This window comes from Poecilia reticulata, linkage group LG13, assembly GCF_000633615.1.
Source record: "Poecilia reticulata strain Guanapo linkage group LG13, Guppy_female_1.0+MT, whole genome shotgun sequence".
NCBI lineage: Eukaryota > Metazoa > Chordata > Actinopteri > Cyprinodontiformes > Poeciliidae > Poecilia > Poecilia reticulata.
Window position 1 is genome coordinate 10,382,747 of NC_024343.1, and position 11,507 is coordinate 10,394,253.

The 11,507-nt window shown below is 37.9% G+C and overlaps 1 protein-coding gene across 1 annotated transcript in view; it reads right to left on the bottom strand.

Annotated features, from left to right (window-relative positions):
* Window positions 1–1,126, bottom strand: part of serpini1 (serpin peptidase inhibitor, clade I (neuroserpin), member 1) — an 18,658-nt gene extending 17,532 nt beyond the window's left edge. The window contains exon 1 of the mRNA XM_008425333.2: window positions 1,026–1,126. The gene's annotated coding sequence lies outside the window, so the exon portion shown is untranslated. The remainder of the gene's footprint in view (window positions 1–1,025) is intronic.
* Window positions 1,127–11,507: the final 10,381 nt, after the last annotated feature.

Here is an 11,507-nt window from a genome sequence, read left to right on the forward strand (position 1 = left end):
ACACACACACCCACACACGCGCGCACGCACACACACACACACACACACACACACACACACACACACACACACACACACACACACCATAGAAAAGCAGGGAGGAACAGCAGGGATTAAGTAGAGATTCAGACGAATATGGTTTTAATTCAATGGGATAAGGATTTAAACAGATACTCGTTTTGTATATAAAATGAACTAGACCTGAATTAGGACATTATCTGAGATGACAGAGATAAAGAGATTAGAAGTGGATTGAGACAGACGTGAGTACTATGCTATTAACAGAAGATGCAAAATCATCTGAATTCAACTCAGAATATGCTTAAATTGAATACATTTTATTAAACGTCTTACTTTTCCAAATTATTACTTGAAGTGTCTTTTCATCAACACCTATCAAATGTCTGTCTCATTAAGAAGTAGCATCTGTGGGATCAGTTCATAACACATAAAGCCTTTTGGGGACATGAAATACCTGCATGAAAGGGGTAAAATAAAATAAAAAAAACAAGAGTATGAACTGCTGTGTACACGTTTGGGTGGGGATAAGGTTACATGATCAGGCTGCTGTGCAATGCGTCTCGCTAAATTACACATATTTGCTCAATCCTCCTTTGACTGCATTTCAAGGACAAGAACCCCACAGCATCCACTGAGATGATTTGAGAGGTTAAAACAACAGGAGGAGAAGCAGTGCATCGCGACAGAAAAATCAAACAGTCCTGGGTGGTGGACACATGGTCAGTGTTAATCAGCGTTTGCGTAAGTGCGTCCCACCTTGATCAAACAGCCCACACATGTTGATTACGCCATTCTAATCCCTTCATTCAATGCCATCAAATGCCGACACCTTCACAAAAAGTCAACCTTGGGATAAACTCACATGATATATATATGTATATATATATATTTTTTTTCATGTAGCAAAAGCTCCAAAGCTGTGATACTGACTTGTCTCTTAAATGAATTGCCGGTGGCAATCTGAATCAGAACCACCAGAATGTGAAGCATAAAGCGGCTCTTACCGTCAAAGGGCGTAAGGTAAAGCAGGATGGATGGATAAGTGAGGTCTCTGCTGCTCTCATCCGCAGCTCACAGCTTGTTAATTTGCCGCAGACTCCGCCCCCTTGTCACCGATTGGTCCACAGCCACTCAACCAAAGAGTACAGACGTGGAGCGAAATGAATCCCTCCTACATCTTTCCTGAATTGCAAATGCCGCCTTCACACTTTGCCTTATGTTTTAATTAGGAATCTATTAGTGGTTCTGCTAATATATTTAGTTTTGTGATCCGCTTCTTCCTGGTCAAACGCGACACTGGTATTGAGATCATGCGAGTAATGTCGAGTCTGTTTGGTTTTCCTTGCTTGGGAGTATTTTAATAAAAAAAAAGGAGAGAGGGAACGGATAGCATCTCTTGAGATTTAAAGTATTTCTGATCTGAAAAGTCCTAATTCTGACTTTTAAAATGATCATTCTGTGTTTCAAAGGTAACAATTATAAGTTTTAAAACCATTAAATATAATAAAGGCATTCAATGTCAGAACTAAGAGGTAACATCATTTTGACTCTCAATAAATAAAATTTTCTAACTGCTAATTTTTACCTTTCAAGGACAAAAAATGGCTATTAGTTATAAAATTTATCAGTATTTATTTGCAATTCATACATTAAAAAAATTCAAGTAATATATTTTTAAAAAATGAAGGTTGTAAACTACTTTGTGTGCGAAAGTAATAATCTGATAGGATATGCTAGAGTGACGACTAAAAAGTTTACTACAGAATTTATCGCTTTGTTTGAAATATGTTGGAGCCGTTTTAGATTTTAAGCTCAGGGTTGGTGATATATTGCTGACTATTCCACAAGGCAGTCCTATTTCACAGTCTTTGCTTATTTCTCCAAAATGGAACTTTAAAAATGTAATGTTGGAAAGCATAATTAAACTGCATTCTTCAATCACGCATGCTGTTTAAAGGGTATTCATGGAAAAATACAGAATAGGAAAATTTCAGTTCCTGTTTGTTTTGTTTTAATATCGTCAGATCTGTGGTAGGGAAAGGCTTAGTATTTCTTGAGGTGATTTGAGAACCACTGGGCTGTGAAACAGTGAATCTCAAAAGTTTGCATGCGTTTTCTTTTTTAAATGCTAAAAAATTTATTGGTAAAAAAAAATAAAAAATGTTATTAAACAACCTGTACTTTTTTGTACTTTTTATTCTTTGCAAAAATATATCACATTTTCTCTGGAGTGTGTGTTTTTACTTTTAAGTGATGCAATAACCAATTTACACCAATTGGTTGGTGTAAATTGAGACCATGCCACACTGTGTCACTGTTGGTCGTAATTTAAATAGAAATAGTGAGGTGAGTCTGTGTCACTTCATAGATAAAAAGAACAGCACAACTTTATAGATTGCTGTTTTACCCACAATCCATTGCTTTGTAAACAATGTGGCGATGTTCATGTGACAATATTTTATTAAAATTTGTAAAAGAAAAGAGCGCAGCTGGAAAGAGCCAAACACAACTTTATTTTTATTATGTAGTTTATTTATTACTTTAACTTTATTTTTACATCTAAAGTAAATATTTTAGATGTGAAAATACCGTTACAACTGATCGTGAATCCCTTTATAAGGTATATTAACGTTGAATCATTGCTTGAGCTTGTGAGCGTTTTATGCCTTACTTTGTGGAGTTAAACTGTCACAGTTAAGGATGCACAGCAGCACAAATAGAGACGCTTTACATTGAGTTTACATGTTATCGTGGTTCATGCATAGGTTCTCTTAGCAAGTGACAGTTGTGGTGTAACTTATTAAAATCTGTCATAAATAACTGTAAAAAAAACTTTGCTTTTTGCCAAGACCTTTGCAAGTTTTTAACTCAAATTGTTGATATAGCTTATGACATGATTGATTTTTTTTGCATATTTATCTTTGGTTTGTTTTAAAAAATTTAGACTATATCTCCATCAACTTTTCTCTTTCACAATAGTTTTTTTTTTTTTTTTTTTGCTGTTGTTCTTTTCATATTATTTCGTTCACATCTTGTTTTTATCAACATCATATTTTCTGCTTTTGAGTCAAAATCCCGTGGCTGAATGTGGGGAAACGTGGCATTAGTGAACAATCACTCCACAAGGGCCATTGATTAGAGCAGCATGACCAACAGAAACAGAGGAGGGGACTTGCATCAAAAGGCCGATACCAGTCGAAATTTGAAAAACATTGCTAACAAGCAAATTGAACAAAATTTATATCATTTCAGGGCAACTGGTCCAAGTGTTTAATGCTAAAAACTGAAGGAGAAAATGTAATGAAACCTGCCAAGACAAATTGATAGAGCAAAATCTGATAGATCTAACACCTGTCTCCTTTATATCTGATAGTTGTCAGGATGAAATAAGTGGTCAAGCCTGATTTAAGGGACTAAGGCACATATACTAAGAATACACTAAATGTCATAAATATTGAATTGACCTTAACAGCTGCCTCTTTCCGATTGGCATTTCCCTCTTTGCTGTAGAGGACGGTTGTTTACACCCCATGCAATTTCCGATAAGCATTTTAGTGTCAAACTGACACGTTAGTGGCTGTGTGGGTAGAGAAATTGTCTTGCAATCAGAAGGTTGTAGGTTCAATTCCAGCTTTCTCCTGCTTCATGTCAATGTGCCCTTGGGCAAGGCACATATCCCCAAATTGCATATTGGTGTATAAATGTGTGAGTGCAAATGGGTGAATGTGGCTACAGTTTAAAGTGCTTTGAGTGGTCAAAATGCCTGGAAAAGTGCTATATAAGTTCAGTCCATTTACCATTATGTAAATATTAGCAATCAGCTAACACTTAAAACCTCAACACAGTCCAGGCATTCAGGAAGCAATCGTTTTCCAACAAGACAGCCTAGATCCTCTGTACAAAGTAAAGTGTAATACAAGGGGCTGGTTTTTATCAGGCTAGTGAAAAGGTGGTAAAAGAGATTGAAATGAATAACATGTTTAACAGATCAGAGAGAATTTATTAGATTGAAAGATCGAAACTTTTGGATCATAGACTTAATACTAGAAAATTCCTTTGACCCACACAAGGATTATAATTGGATGGTTTATTTGCTCTGATATCTGTCTTAGATTTAAAACCAGTTCATCCATGTACAGATGAACCCTGACTCACACAATATGATATAACAGATGGAAAGACCTGGCCTTATTAAGGGCTTGCATGAACAAATTAACTTCTTTTGGTAATTTTCGTCACACTGACAGACAGAAATGTGATTTTTAAGCTCTTTAGGCTTTGATGAGGCACACTCGATATAACTTGACAACAGAACCTGCAATTTAGGTCCAATTGATATGTGCTAACTGGTAGGCCCTTCCACAAAGCTTTCAGTAATTTCCTAGTAAACAAAATAAAAGGAAGCAAAAGGAATATCGAAGAAACTAAACATCAGTCTAACAATTACATGGTGATGATGAAAAGAGCAAGATACAAAGAAGCAAATGAGCTCATGAATAATTTTGTAAATAATTGTTTTGTTTTGTGCATTAAAGTAATTTCTGAGGTGGTAAATAACCGAGGGAAAACTACATGCATGAGTTACGACATCAAGACCTTCCTCCTGGCTCTGATTGGTTGCTTTTGGTTGGGACCTGTGCATTTCCTCAGACTGCAACAGGAGCTCAGGAAGGAGGTGGAGGAGGTCAATCTTTTGTCTCATAGCATACACTCACGACAAGGTGACAGTTTTAACAAATATGTAAAAAACGTATTCTTCGTGATATACTGCAGCTTTATGTGTGTGGTGTTTGTATGTGTACGTTGTTAATATGTGGTGTTTTTATTCTAACACTTTGAATTTTTACAAAGTGCTATGAAGTTTAACATTATTAATGTTAAGTAGTAGTCAAGGACTGCAAGCTGTGGTCATGGAGTTGTAAAAGAGGGGCAGGATAATGCCAGTTGGAGTAGGAGTGAGGAGGAAGAGGAGGAGGAGGAGGAGGAGATGTAAAGAAGCTGGAGAAGTATGAGAATGGAGCAGGAACCACTAAAAACCTGACAGACTTTATTCATAGGAGTAGGTTGGCATTATATCTTTCCTCTGTATTATATTAGCAGGGGTTAAGCACAACCCACATATGGAGGTCTTCGTCCTCGACCCGGCTGTTGCAGGTTCAATTCCCGACCTGGCGACCTTTGCGGCATGTCTTTCCCCTCCTCTTATTACATACTTTCCTGTCAATTCAAAAGCCACAATAAAACCTTAAAAAAAAGAATTTGGTCCAAACCTCTGATTTCTGACATCTGACACGCTAAAAATTATTAATTCCCCTTCAAACACATTTAATTCTTTCTCCTGACAGATTTTTAAATTAACTTCATTCAGAGTGAGTCTTCTGCGTACTTAGGTGATGATAGATGTTGATTTTAATCATGTCCAGGACCGTGTACAAGGTACATTTAGGTACAATCTACCTATTTGATCATAAATATGAAGACTTACTCTGAATAAAACTAATTTGCCAGATCTGTCAAGAACTGAGAACTTTGAAATCAAAATATCAGCTCAGCAGGATCAATCGTGTGCTTCTCACATGGCTGAAAAGCACCATGTGTGTTTGAATTAACTCACGTTGAGTTAATTCGAATTAATTAGTTTGAATTAATGCTTAATTCTATTTTCCTTATTGTTTGTAAATGGTCTTGACAAACTACTGTCCAAGTTGCTCTTCTTTGTCTTTGTGTGCCTGTCAGCTTTGTGAGTCAATGCTTTGTTTGCTCAAATAATTTTCGGTAAGTTCACTTTTGAATAAAATTTACCTCTTTTACCGGCATAGTAGTTATATTTTGAACTTTTTTGAGTGAAATATAAACTGGGAAATATAAACCAGTTTATAACTGAGAAGACGAGTTATTCGTCTTCTCAGTTTCTGAAGTACAGTATAAATACGAAGAAGTTAGTTTTTCAGAGAGAATTTGAGGGATGTACGCAGATATTCAGCCTCTTTACTCTGATATCATTAAATAAAATCTAGTGCAACTCATTTGCTCAAGAAGGCATGAGAAAATAGAGTCCATCTGTGTGATTTAATCACGATATGAGCAGTCAGGAAACAAATTGTGGACAAATTTACAACAAGTTTGAGTCATAAACCAGTAGGTCCATCCCAGACATCTGACATATCACTCAGCACTAAGGAAGAAGTTGCCCAATTTACTTAAAGTAGGCCAAATATGGCGAGTATTAATTAGAGAAACCGCCAGGAGGTCCTGGTGGAACTGCAGAGATTCACATTTCAAATGTGAGAATCTGTTGACAGAGCAACAATCAACTGTGGCCTGAACATTTCCTCAAGAAGAAAACTACTGATGAAAAAAGCCACAAGACGTTCAGGTTTGTTTGTCAAAAATTGTACGGTTACATGGTAAATGTGGAAGAAGATGTTGTGGTTTGAAAAGAGCAAAATGAAACTGATACTGGACATCGTACAGAACACACCGTTCTAAAAGTGACTGGATGTTTTTCTTTAAAGAGGAAAACTGGTGAGTGGGAAGATGGATGGTGCTAAAAACAAGGCAGTCCTGATTAGAGGCTGCTGCACTAATCATCCAGGAAAGGATGTATTTGAATTTTGTAAGGCAACGTAATTCATATGTTAGAAAAGTCCTGTCAAAGTCCATACCTGAATCTAATTAATTTATGAAAAATATGATCACAGACACTGTTTAATCAGACTTATTGAATTGGAGCTATTTTGTACATAAAGATGGGAAAGAGTTTTAATCTGTAGATATGCAGAGCTTTTTGACACACTGCAAAAACAAAATGTAACTGCAATTGGACCAAAATGGGTCTCTGCAGTACACTCCTGCAGGTCTCCTGAGCCGAATACAAATGCATTTCACACTTTTCTCAAATTTAAAAATAATGTATCATTTTCTTCCTACTTTACAATTGGGATTATAACAATTACAACACTTCTTTGTGCTGGTATGTTACCTGCATTCCTCCTAAAGTGCATTTAAGTTCATAATTGCAACATAACATCACAAAATGCAAAAAAGGTTCAAGGTGTATGGATAATATCCAATTTGCTATAAACATGGTTCGTGTATCTTTTTTTTACCTATTTACAACTATTCATATATTTCCAATTTAATATTAACTATTTACTATTTAATATTTGTATTATATTGAGTTTTATATTTATTTTTATCTCTAGATAAAGTACATCAGAACCCCCCAAAGAAATGCATTTCTTACTCTAATGTAAAAGCTGTTATAAGCGAGTGTCAGAATTGCTTCAGCTGTCGGAGTATTCATATGTAATTGGTATAATATCACAATATTTGTTGGACGGTATTAACGGTGAGCAAACAGCAGAATTTTAAAGCTGATTTCCAGAGAAGTGATGCATTACCAAAGTATCAGCTCAGAGGAATTCAATTTGACTTCTCTTGAAGTTTACAAAAGAAAACACAGGTGAAAGGACTTGACAGAGCTTTTCACAATTCAATACTTCAGTAATAAATCTTTGATGTGTTTCGATTTTTGGACTGCAAACTCATTTTTTTTTTTCTTCTTCTTTTCCCATCGAGATCCAGGCCCTCAGTGTGAGCTAAGCTGTGTGTGTCATGTGTTGCGCTGGCGGCTTATCATTGTGATTCTCTGTATTACAGCTCACACCTGCAAAAGAATCAATTTATCTGCAGCATGCACCTTGAGAGCCGCCGTTAGAAAGGCAAACTTTCTGTTTGTTGTTTGTTTACATTTCATGTCATCTGACATCTTTCCCGCGATAGCTCTCCTGATATCTTCTACTTTAGAAATGATCAGATGAAGCAGCTCAGTGGGTTGTGCCTTTGATAAGTGTTTCCAAAAACACCCAAGCTGACAGCGAATTCTCAGTATGGCATGTTTGTGTTTCTGTAGGCTGGAAGACACACTGCGAGTCTGATTTATAACAACACTATGGAGACGTTGGAGATGGAAAGCTAAAAGTGACCTATTGCAAGTCTACTCTACGTAGCGATTGTATGCAGGCTAGGATGAGTGACATTGCAGAGTAAAAATGTACTATAAGACCACAGAGGATTATTATGCCATAGAAACGGTGTGAGAGGTGCAGTATACTTATATAGGCTACTCATATACTTAGAAAGCTTTAGCGTTTTCAATCTGTTCTTGCTTTGGTTTCTGAAACTCTGCTGCTACTCTGTCATGCAGTAATCCACTGGGAGGCACTGTTTCCCCACAAATTGACCATCTTCCCCTGCGTTCAGATTCTCCCTTGTTTCTGTCTGTAATTGAATTCCTTTTTGCCGACCACAGTGATTGATGGTAGTAATGAATTCACACACACACACACACACATACACACACATATATATACAATACACACACACACACACAGTTTGGCTGAATTTTTAATGTACCTCCAGCATGGCACATCCTCAGTTACACCCTCGCCTTCACTTCCCAAACTCTTGGTTTAATCTGCCTGCACGCCCGCCACTCGCACGCTCATACAAACCCATCCTCTGTGCACATTTCGCATTTGTGATGAAAACCTTTGCTTTTAACACACGCCACCGGTATTAATTGCTTCTGCTTCGATGTCCCACAGGGTGATTTGCATGTGTGTGGACGCTCTGATCACTGAGCAATTTGAGATATGTATTTTTCCCTTCCTCCTGGCATTTTCGGTGATTGACAGATGGGACAGCCCGAGTTCCAGGAGGTGAACCAGAGGGTCTGATCTCTGGAAAACATCCTCAGCACAATACCAGATGAGATCAGTGGCAGAGGAGGCTTGCTACAAAATATAAGTTAGACAGTTCTTTGAGTCTGTTCCTTTCCGTCTAAACTCTGGATAATTGTTTCAGTTTGTTATATTTAGTTTATACGTCTATAATATTGCATTTTAAATTCCAGTAGAATTATTCAGATTCAGAGTAATTTTCCTTTTTAATAATTGAAAAAGTCCTTTTAGGAACAATGAACTACAAATTACAGTCTTTGTTTTCATGACCTTTGCCTTTTGTAGACCAGGCAGTCACAGACAATAGTGAAAGCATCTGCCTTTTCAGGGTTGTCATTCGTGTTGTGAAGCTGATCTTCCTCTCATTTTCAGCTGCTCTACAGATCCTTTGACGTTGCCTCCAGAAACTCTTGATATTTCACAGAGACCGTTCTTTACTCTACCTGTACACTGTCTTTAATATGAAGACAACATTGTACCATTAATGTTGATAGTTTAGAATGAAAACCTCAAATGTAATTCTGCACCCTACAGCTAATGCTAAGCAGGCCTCTAATAAATTACTTTGCAATAAAATATTTGTAAACTTTAAAGGCTGCTGTTCCTTCCTTGGACTGTTTTTGGCAGGTAACACCCAGCAGGAGCAGGCGGTTTTGGACGCACTCACAACCCAGTCCTCCGACCGTCACAAACTTCCCCCTTGACAAACTGTTTACATCCCCATCCTTGCCCATTTTTCTGCACACATTCGATTTTAGGATAAAGTATGTCTGCTGCCTGATACAGTATAACCCACCTACCAACAGGTAGCATGATGAAAAAAAAAAAAATCTGCTATTTACTTCACCCGTCACTGGTCATAATGTTCCGCCACATTGTGTGTGCTATTTGAAACCATGTAATCTTCCACTCACTTAACTCTTCTCAGCACATTTGTCTGCCGCGCAAACCTCTGGAGGACGTGTCAAACGTAAAATCCCCATGAATGCGCCTGTAAGTACTGTTCAAGCCATCTGTCAGGCTGTGATGGCCCATAACGTTTAACACCAAAACATTTTAAACATGCGCTGTAAACATGTAGCAATGGTGCCATGACGTCTTTAATGAAATGTTAAACTGGTTTGCACAGTGTAGAAATATATGTATAATGTCCTTTAACAGGACTCACATTCCTGGGATTACCGATATAGGTTGTGTGTGCTCAGATTTACCCATATTCTAAGGAAATTCAACGCTTTTAGTGAGTTACATCAGAGGTAACGTACTCAGCGGAGGGCTTAGGAGGAATTCAAAGGCGATGCTGAGAAATTAATGTTCCGAAACAGCAAATGTCATATACATTTGAGAAAAAAAAACAACTCGCAAGCATCTCTGAGAAAGTGGGGTAAAAATGAGCTGGATCAAAGGAGTGTAGATTTAGGATACCAGTGCCTGATTTAAAAAAAAAAGAGGACAAAATCAAGACAAAAGAGAGTGATGGTTTTGAGGTGAGTTGCTTACCTGTACCATCTTCAGAGAAGAGGCCATAACAGACATGTTAGACATAGTCAATGCTGTTTTCAAGAAAGAAAAAAGAAACGGTGTCACAACAGATGGATACAGCATGAAAAACATGTAGAGCTGAAAGGCTGTTTGTATTTGTTGGAGTTTGTGAAACATCCTCCAGACCTCCTGCAGAGATGTAGAGCATGATGTTGGTCTTTAGGTTATTCTCTTTTCCTTTCTCTTCTTAATCACTTGTTCAGTATCTTCCTCTTCTTGAGCACCCACACACTGACACATTTAAAGCTTGTGCACACATTCCAACACACACTTGTGTCACTGCCATGTAAATGGTGGCTGTTTGATCACAGTCCCGCTGCTATCAAATCCACCATTGCTGAATAATTCCCTTGACCCACTTCCTGTGGATTCATGCCGACTTGTATTCTGTGTAGCCCGACATTCTCCGTTCTAGGCAGATCAAAGTGTTTCCAGGATCAATCCTCACATCGTTGCCACGGTTCCTTTGCCGCGTGATTGACACGCATGTCCTCGTGTCTCAGTCATGGCTGTTTCCTGAGCGATAAACGTGTTTGTCAGCGCAATCCGGCTCAGATCACCAGATCAACACGATATCGCAGGTCTTCAAGGCTGTCCAAAAGTAGGCACAAACTCACTTCCACACAAGAATGTGTTTTGCAGAGAATAGGTGAAAGGAGGCGTTGAGGTATTATTGTGGTCTTCAAAGACAGTTTCCAATTTTCTGCTTGCTAAGTCAGAGCTTTAAAGAAAGATAAGTCTTGTGGCACTTCAAAGGAAGTAAAGTTGATGATTTGTCTATGGATTCAAAACACCTGACTTTCAAGATTTCTCTTAAGACAATCTCTCAAGATCATTCAGTTTCCTGGGTCTCATTTTGTCTTAGGTTGAGATTGATTTAAGGTCTGGTAAATTGTTTTTTTTCTTGAGCATTTGGCTGCATGTTTTAAGAGATTTTCAAGTTGCAAAACCCAAAGATGACCCATTTTTAGCTAACTGGTTTAGTCTGGCTTCACAATGGAGTAGTTAGTCGCACTGCTGCCTTGAAGCAGGAAGGTCCTGAGGTTTGAATCCTGGGCTGGAGTCACGTGGAGTTTACAAGTTCCTACTATGTTCCTTCCTTCGACAGCAAAAAACCCTGACTATTAGGTTAACTGATTCTCTATTTGTCCTTAGCTGAGTGTGTGTGTGTGTGTGTGTGTGTGTGTGTGTGTGTGTGTG